This window comes from Heloderma suspectum, chromosome 6 (assembly GCF_057233095.1).
Source record: "Heloderma suspectum isolate Gila_16-S chromosome 6, 16-S_ref, whole genome shotgun sequence".
NCBI lineage: Eukaryota > Metazoa > Chordata > Lepidosauria > Squamata > Helodermatidae > Heloderma > Heloderma suspectum.
The window spans coordinates 109,022,044-109,031,016 of NC_139463.1; positions in this window are offsets into that span (position 1 = coordinate 109,022,044).

The window sequence follows — 8,973 nt, forward strand, 5'->3', positions numbered from 1 at the left end:
ACTGGGACATAGGGGAGAAGGCACTCCCTAATGTACCTTGGACCTAGACCATGTAAGGCTTTAAATGTAAGAACCAGAACTTTATATTTTGCTCAGAAACAAATTGGCAGCCAGTGTAAAGATTTTAAAACTAGTGTAATATGGTCTCCACCAGATGTCCCAAAGACCAACCTGGCTGCCATATTTTGTACCAGTTGAAGTTTCCGAACTAAATATACAGGCAGCTCCAAGTACAGTGCATTGCAGAATTCAAGTCTTGAGGTTTCCAGCACGTGCACCACTGTTACCAGGTCCACATATTCCAGGAAAGAGTGTAGCTGGCATATCAGTTGAAGTTGATATCAGGCACTTCTCACCGTTGCCTCCACCTGGGGTGCCAGGAGTAGGGCTGGGTCAAGAAGCACCCCCAAGCTATGAACTTGCTCCTTCAGGGGGAGTGCAAACCCATCTAGAACTGGTTGATATACCTCAATACCCCTGTTTGGATGTTTCCTTTGTGGTTAAATTCCATATGTTCCATTCATAAAGCCACCAGGTGGTGCTCTGACATTGCAGTGATAATGCGCTATTTGGAAATCAAATAAATTGTACAAAACCAGCCCACCTCCTCACAAAGGACTGCCTTATTTTGTAGCTCTTTTGGCCAGCTGATAATGGGAAACTTTATCTGTCAGCAGTTTGTTACCAGATCTGCCACAGCACTACAGTTTTGTGACTGGTGTGGCTGGTGAACCTCAGTCCCTTTTAGGTGTCTCAAGGGGGTCCTGAGGGTGGAAAGCTGGAGAACCTGTGGTTTAGAGTGCGCTGTTCACAATGCCATGGTCACAGTTCATGGTTCAATCCCATAGAGCCCAAAGGTTAACTTTATTTTTGTTCAACGTAGGTTAAAAGTGAACACATTCTGAAATCCAGTTTTCTCAGAATATTCCCTGACACAGCCACTCTTTAGGCCTGTGCATGGAACAATATTCCTTTAATGAATCTCTAGGACTGTTCGAGAGTCAGATTGCAGTGTGCCTTTCTATGAGATAGGATCTCTTAATGCCATCTCTACACCAGCTTAAAAGCCTGCATTTAAAATGAGTCTTTCTGCTTCTGTTTTAAATGTGGGATCATGATAACTCCATTTTCACATGCTTCCTTTCCTTGCTCCCCTTTCCCCCTCCTTCTCCCTGTATCTGAGTCTTCCATTATCTTTTATTGATCTCGCCCCTCTTTTTGCCTCTTTTCATGGAGGGAACTCAAGCAGAACACAGTGGGATAATTTGATAGCTCATTATCTGCAATCTAGTTAAAAATGGAACAAAGGGCATTTAGTGCAGGTGAGTCACGGCGTCATGTAAAGAACCCACAAACATCTGTGTAGGAGCAATCTCAATTGCAGGATGAAAGCCCCATGTGAAGGAAGCCCAAGTCTACACTTTCCTCTGTGTTAATGTTCTGTTCTTCTTTCTTCCATTTCAAGAGCCCTTTTTTATTTATCATCTCTTCCCTGCAATAAAACATGTGCATCTCCTTTTGGCTCTTGCTTGATTGTAAAGAATCACCCCACCCCACTGCACCGCTATGCAGACTGGAGCAAGGCTCTAGCACACACATTGCATTCCCCATAAAAAGGGCTGTGACAAGAGGGTAGCTAAGCTAGAGCCAGAGTAGAAGCAAGGAGTGGGTTGCTCCCATTAGGAAGAGGAGAAGGCCGTGATCAACCGCTGGCCATCTTTGGAAATCCCAGATGATGGAAGGAGAGGGAAAGCAAATCAGTCAACCCCAGAGTCTCTGTAAGCTTGGGAATCAGAGTGTGTTTGAATGAGAAAAATTATCAGAGCTGGGGGATAGGAGACTCATTCTTCCCTGTCCAGCTAAGGGAAAGGGATAGGTGTGTGTGTGTGTGTCTGTGTGTGTGTGTAGAAACAGTATTTTGCAATTAGTGAAGGGGTGAGATGCAGAGGGAAAGCATGGTAGAGACACCTTAATGTTGCCAGCACCTTGGTGTTCTCGTCTCCGGAGAAATGAGATGGGGTAGGAGGGAAGAGCATGCATGCAACTTCACACCACGTACCATATTCTCATACTGGTGTAAATCAAATAAAGCCCATATATATAAATCAAATAAAGCCCATATAAATCAAATAAGCACATAACAGACTGCCTTATTTAGTAGCTCTTTTGGTCAGCTGGTACTGGGAAACTTTATCTGTCAGCAGTTTGTTACCAGCTCTGCCTCTGCACTAAAGTTCTGTGACTGGTGAGCCTCAGTCCTTTTCACGTCCATCAAGGGGGCACTGAGGGTGGAGAGTTTGAGAACTTGTGGTTTAGAGTGTGGTGTTAATGATGCCATGGTCACAGGTTAAATCCCATAGAGCCCAAAGGTTAACTTTATTGTTGTTCAGTGTAAGTTGAAAGTGAACACATTCTGAAATCCAGTTTTCTCAGAATATTCCCTGACACAGCCACTCTTTAGGCCTGTGCGTGGAACAATATTCCTTAATGAATCTCTAGGGCTTGTTCGAGAGTCAGAGAGTAGTGTCCCTTTCTATGAGATAGGATCTCTTAATGCCATGCTGGAATTTGCTGTGCACCTGCAAGCAGATACATTGATTCCAGTAAGAGTGGGAGGGAGGCCTTTCTGCTGCTGCATTGACTGGCTCCAGGAGATATGTGAGTAAATAAGCTATCCTTAATTTACAAATGTAAAGACCCTGATGCTGGGAAAGACTGAAGGCAAAAGGAGAAGGGGACGGCAGAGGATGAGATGGCTAGATAGCATCACGGATGCAATGAATATGAACTTGAGCACACTCCGGGAGATAGCGCAGGACAGGAAGGCCTGGCGTGCTATGGTCCATGGGGTCACGAAGAGTCGGACACGACTGAACGACTGAACAACAACAAAAGGCCTATTATTGTTGTATCTTTTACCACAAGGGAGAGGGGGACACCTAGGGTACTGTCTACCTCATAAGAACTTAACTATTCTTGAATCTGTGACTCTTGGTTTGGGCTTGAGGGTGTGTGCCAGTTGCTGCTAAGCTTTAGGCACCAAAATGCCATGGGCAAAGTAGACCTTCAGTGTTAGCAGCTATTTTGCAGGGCAGTGTGGAATAATGGCAATGGCTATTAGGGCTGTGCACTGCCTCAGTCCGAAGCCTGAATAATGAGTAGAAGTGGGCTGCTTTGGAGGTGCATCTGCATGATACGAGGCAAAGCAGAATAGCAACCAGGTACCCCCAAATGAAATGGCTTGTATATGACACACCTTGTCTGACTCTGTGATTCATTCTGAGCAACTCAGATAGCCTGGCACCAAAAATATCTACTTGATAAAGTTCAGGGAAGGGTTGAGGAGGAGGGAGGGAGCTTTGGCAGATGGAAACTCTAGTTGCCAAATCAGGGCTGAACATAACCTAGAAATCTCCAATCAATGATAGTGGTGGAGGAGGGGGGAAGATTGAATAACTGGAGAAAAATGGCTGCATTTCAGAGATCATTCTGGTGATGTTACTAAGGGATCTGAAAACCCACCCTTGTCTGGGTTCTCCAGATGCCCCCCCCCGCCCCTGCTCTGTTTGCCAGTCCCTCCACTCTGATCGCCATGTTTTTTTAAAAAAAACATGGTGAGCAGAAATCTATGTGCACATAGACTTATATGCAAAAAGCACAGTGAATCTTGAGTGTATTCACGATTCACAGCACTTTTTGCATATAAGTCTATTTGCACGTAAACTTATATGCAAATATCACTTTGAATTGCCCAGGCAGGAGGAGGAGGAGGTGAGGAGCACGTCCCTGCCACTCGCTAGCTGTCTCCTCCTCATGAGCAGGACAGCTAGCAGTCCTTGGGGTTGTTTCCACCAGCAATTTACCCCCTCAAATGACAGGGCACAACATGGGTTTGAGGCTCCGATTCTCCTTTGTTTGGTTTCTTGCCTTAGGAAGAAATTTCTTTGTTACAGAGATCCTGCAGGTTAAAATGGGGGCTGATTTTATTTATTTATTTATTTATTTATTTATTTATTTATATTTTTTTCATTTCTATGCTGCCCAATACCTGAAGCTCTCTGGATGGTTCACAAAAATTAAAACCAAAAAGCACACAGTAGAACAATATAAAATATAGAGCATTAAAACCACAATATAACAATGCAACTAGAATAAAACCAGAATAAAGCCTAGCAGCAATGCAGAGATTTAAAATACAGATTTTAAACAGCTAAGCTAAATAATTAGAAAGCTAAAATGCTAAAATGCCTGGGAAAACAATTTCCATCTTCGTGTTGGAAAGAAGTAAACAATGATCCAAGAAATCAAAAAGAGATCCTCATGATTTCATATTTTTACAGAGCAAATCCCCCAGACCACCATCATATCACAGAGCACATCTGCCTCCATGGACTGAACCAGAAAAATCACAGATGTGCCACTCGTGGGCACAGCCACGGTGCAAAAACAGGGATCTGAGGCAGGGATTCCCCCAGCGATCCTCATCGTTTTTTTCCAAGGAACTTATCCCCGAACTCCATCATATTACAGAACACATCTGTCTCCATGGACTGAATCAGAAAAATCACAGATCCACCACTCATGGTGCAGCCATGATGCAGAAACAAGGGTTCCGAGGCAGGGATCCTCTTGATTTCAGATGATTTTTCACACCATTTGAGGTGAAGCAGAAGATCTAGGATCTGCTGGGAAGCAATAGATGAGTTCTGTGCTTTGATGGGGGGGGGGTTAGGCAGGGGGACCCCATGTAAAAATTCAAAAGATCCATATTGAATTGGGTGTCTTATTTATGGCATTATAACATGACGGTGTTATGAAGCCCCCAAATCTATGTTTTTTGTCATTCAGTCCATAGACCATGTTAGACTCAGTCCATGTTATGTTATATGACGGTATTTGGTCATATTTGGTATTTGGGGGTATCTTACTTGTAAAAATCATGAGGATCCCTAAGGATTCCTGCCTTGAATCCATTTTTTCCCACCCTGGCTGCACCCACGAGTGGCGGATCCATGATGATTTCTCTGGTTCAGTCTGTTTTAGCACTGTGGCTGTGCCCATGAGGGGCAGATCCATGATTTTTTTTGGTTCAATCCATGGAGGCAGATGTTTTCTGTGATATGATGGTGGTTTGGGGGATTTGCTCTTTCATACGAAATCAAGAGGACCCCTGCCAAGGATCCATACTTTTGTGCCATGGCTGTGCCCATGAGTGGCAGATCCGTGATTTTTCTGGTTCATTCCATGGAGGCAGATATGCTTTGTGATTGGATGGTGGTTTTGTAGGTCTCCCCTTTAAAAATCATATGAAATCACGATGCTCCCTTTTTTATTTTATGGATCCTCTTTTACCCAGTCCCCCTTGCATTTACTGCCCTCTTTCTCAGCACAAGCATATGTGTGTCTTCTTGGAAGTAACTCCCATTGGGCTCAATGAGGCTTGCTCTTGAAATAAAGGTGCATCTGGACTTTTAGGGGAAAGGAGAAAGGGGGGAGGGGGGAAAGCCTGTCTTATTGGCTGAGCAGCCCCTTCCAGTCAGATGACGTTCACTCCAACCCCCACCCCAACCAGGAAGTATGTTCTGTGAAGCAATTTTTACTGCTCCAGAGAACCTGCTCATGGAGCCCTACATGGCCCACATTGAGCAAAGCTGATGCCTTTTAAAAAATCCAGAGCTCCTCCATTAGCATCTCCATCCGTTGTCATGGAAACACAGCCATAGACAGCTGTGCAGGTGGGATGCAGCAGTGGCATGGCGCTGAGAGGTGTAGCTCTTTGCTTTGAGAGTTTTTGTGGAAAAACTCAAATTTCAGCTGCACCAAGCATGAAACATACTGGGATAAACTGTCTGAAATCTGGCAGGTGGAACCCTCCATGTTGGCAGAGAGGCCCCCAGGTTTCATGTATTTATCATGAAAACTGAAAAAGTTATGGCCATTTGTGTTTTCCCATGCAAGTCAATGGGAAAACACCCAAATCGAGTGGTCCGATGATGATGATGATTAAATTTATTAATCGCCCATCTGGCTGGTCACCCAGCCACTCTGGGCGATGTACAACATACAATAAAACCGTTTAAAACAATAAAATTCTACAGTAAAAACATTTTCTAAAATACCGTAACCCACCCCAAATGCCTGCCTGAATAACCACATTTTTAATGCGTGGTGGAAGCTCATTAAAGAGGGGGCATGGCAGAGTTCCCTAGGGAGGGAGTTCCACAGAGTGGGGGCCACCACAGAAAAGGCCCTCTCCCTCGTAGCGGTGGACGAAAGTCACTTACCTGTCCTCGAAGGACGTTCACGGTGGGGGGGAGGCGCTTCGCTGGTCCCCCCGCGAAGTTCAGGCCGGGGGGGGAGGCTTCCCGCCTCGGCCCAGCTGAAATTCAGGCCGGGGAGGAGGCTTCCCGCCTCGCCCGGCCGCGAACGTGAAAGTTAAAAAAAAAACAAAAACGCCCCCTGATAGGCTACGTGACGATTCACGTAGCCTATCACAGCTAGATCTGCAAAGTCAGCCGTGATAGGCTACATCAATCGTCACGTAGCCTATCACGGGTGACTTAAAAAAAAAAAAAGCGCGTACGCTAATGGCGGCCCCCATAGGGAGCCGCCATTCGCGTTCCTTATTTAGTTGCTGTAGTCTACGTAAATGTTTATGTAGACTACGGCGAAAATAAGGAAGGGGAATGGCGGCTCCCTATGGGGGCCGCCATTATCCGTACACACTTTTTTTTTTTTTTTTTAAGTCACCCGTGATAGGCTACGTGACGATTGACGTCGCCTATCACGGCTGACTTTGCAAATCTAGCCGTGATAGGCTACGTGAATCATCACGTAGCCTATCAGGGGGCGTTTTTTTTTTTTCCTTTCATTGCAATGGCGGCGGCGGCAGCCGGTCGAAAGACCGGCTGCCGCTCCCGCCTCGCTCGAACACCTGCCGAACCGCCGGCCGGACCAGCCACCGGGAAGGACATTCGGTGAAGGTAAGTCCCGTCCCGGGGGGGGGGTGCGGGGGGGTTCGGAGGATTTCTCCCCGAAACTTGTTCGGGGGGCCGAACACGTTGGCGCTTGGCCCCCCGAAGTTTCGGGGAGAAATTCTCCGCCAACCCTACTCCCTTGTCCCCACCAGCCTAGCTTTCCTGGCTGCTGGGACAGAGAGAAGGCCATCCGAGGCTGATCTTGTTGAGCGGCCTGTCTGGTGTTGCTGGAGGCGCTCCTTAAGATAGGCTGGGCTGGAACCATATAGGGTTCGAATCTCGCTTTGGATCCAGAACTGAATAGAAACAGAGGGGATCCGAATTGGTCCTAGTCAAAGCGGGGCTGATTAGGAGGGTCCGAAGTGGCATCTGAAGTGAAGCAGGGGTTCCGTGCACAGCCCTAGTGGCTATACATATACACATATAGGCAAACACACACGAGGATGTTTGGAAAATGTTAGGCAAAATTGGCCTCTTTGGGGGAAGGGGCAGGAGAAAGCTCTCAGAAATGTTCTCTGAAATAACTCCTCTGAAAAATTTTGGAAGAAGTAGAATCCTTTCTCCTGAGATATGCTGTTTCAAAACAAACATGTATTGTTCCTGGGAGAGATGTTCCCAAGGTTCATTCTGTCCCCAATTAAAACTGCAGTCAAAAGGAGAATCAGTGGCATTTCAACACTGGTCTGCGTATCCACATGGTGATTCTTTCTGCCATCAAGCCCACAATATGGTCCCACCTGTCCTTCCCATCATCAGTCCTGCAGGCCAGTAATGCACAGACAACAGCATCCCCCCCCAATTCTGTCACAGCACAACTGGTGAGCTGTCTGCTGGATGGATCAACGTTTTGATTCCTGATGAGGTGCTGAAATGAGGGTAATAATTAAGGCAAAGGAGACTCAAGGAGGAAGTGGAGGGGGTTGGATGGGAAGAGGTGTCCATTTTCAGTGGCCTTTAAACTAAGCAAGGCTCAGCCTGAAAGGGATACTGAAGTGATAGGTGCTCGGAAGCCATCCCAAGCTTTTGGAAGGAGGAGATTGGTGCAAACATAAGTAAATAAATACGAATGTGAGGAGGAAATATTTCAGGATTCAGTGTGCCACACTCATGAAACAATTTACCATGGGGACAGCCAAGGTAATTAGGGTTTTTCTAAGTAGCAGAAACCACCCACATGCTTTTACTGCTGTAAAGTTGTCTAGCCAAGGTGAGGAAGCTACTTCATCATACTTTCCCATCAATTCATGCTGAAAGATGTTACCAACCAATTCTCATTTTTTAGGCTTGCTAATAGTCTAGGACAGCCTTCCTCAGTCTGGTTGCCTTCCAGATGTGGCTGAAGGATGCTGGGAGTTGTAGTCCAGCACATCTGCATCTGTAATCCAACACATGCTGGAGTTTAGTCCCACACTTCTGCAGGGCACCAGGTTGGGGAAGGCTAGTCTAGCATGATTGACTGGATGTCTCCCCCTTGCTTCTGCATGGTAAGACTATTCAATGACAGAGGAAAGGGCAGGAATATGGGGCTGGACTGACATTTAAGCATACCTAGGAAAGACCCATTGAAATCAATGAGATGTGGGTGAATCAGGACTCATTCAACTCCCATAGATTTAAACAGGTCTACCTTAATTATGAATAAATCTGGATCCAACCCATGGGGTGGAGCCACATAGTTTTCTTCTGTTTTCTTCATTGTAGTTTGAATTTGGATGCAGAAGGATCTTTGTGATGAAGTACCTATCTTTGGTGACTGAATTATCTGGTGAATTATGGCATATATTACAATTTATACTTAATCAGAATATAGTTACTTCTGAGGAATAATGGGACAGAAAGAATGGCCCAGTACATTCCATAAATGGCAACTCTACGTAGCCTTCATCTTTCATTCATATATATATCCCTTAAATATACAAATATAACATATACACACCACAAATACATAGGGTTGGGTTTAGACTTAGTCATACATAAAGTAGACCCATTGAAATCA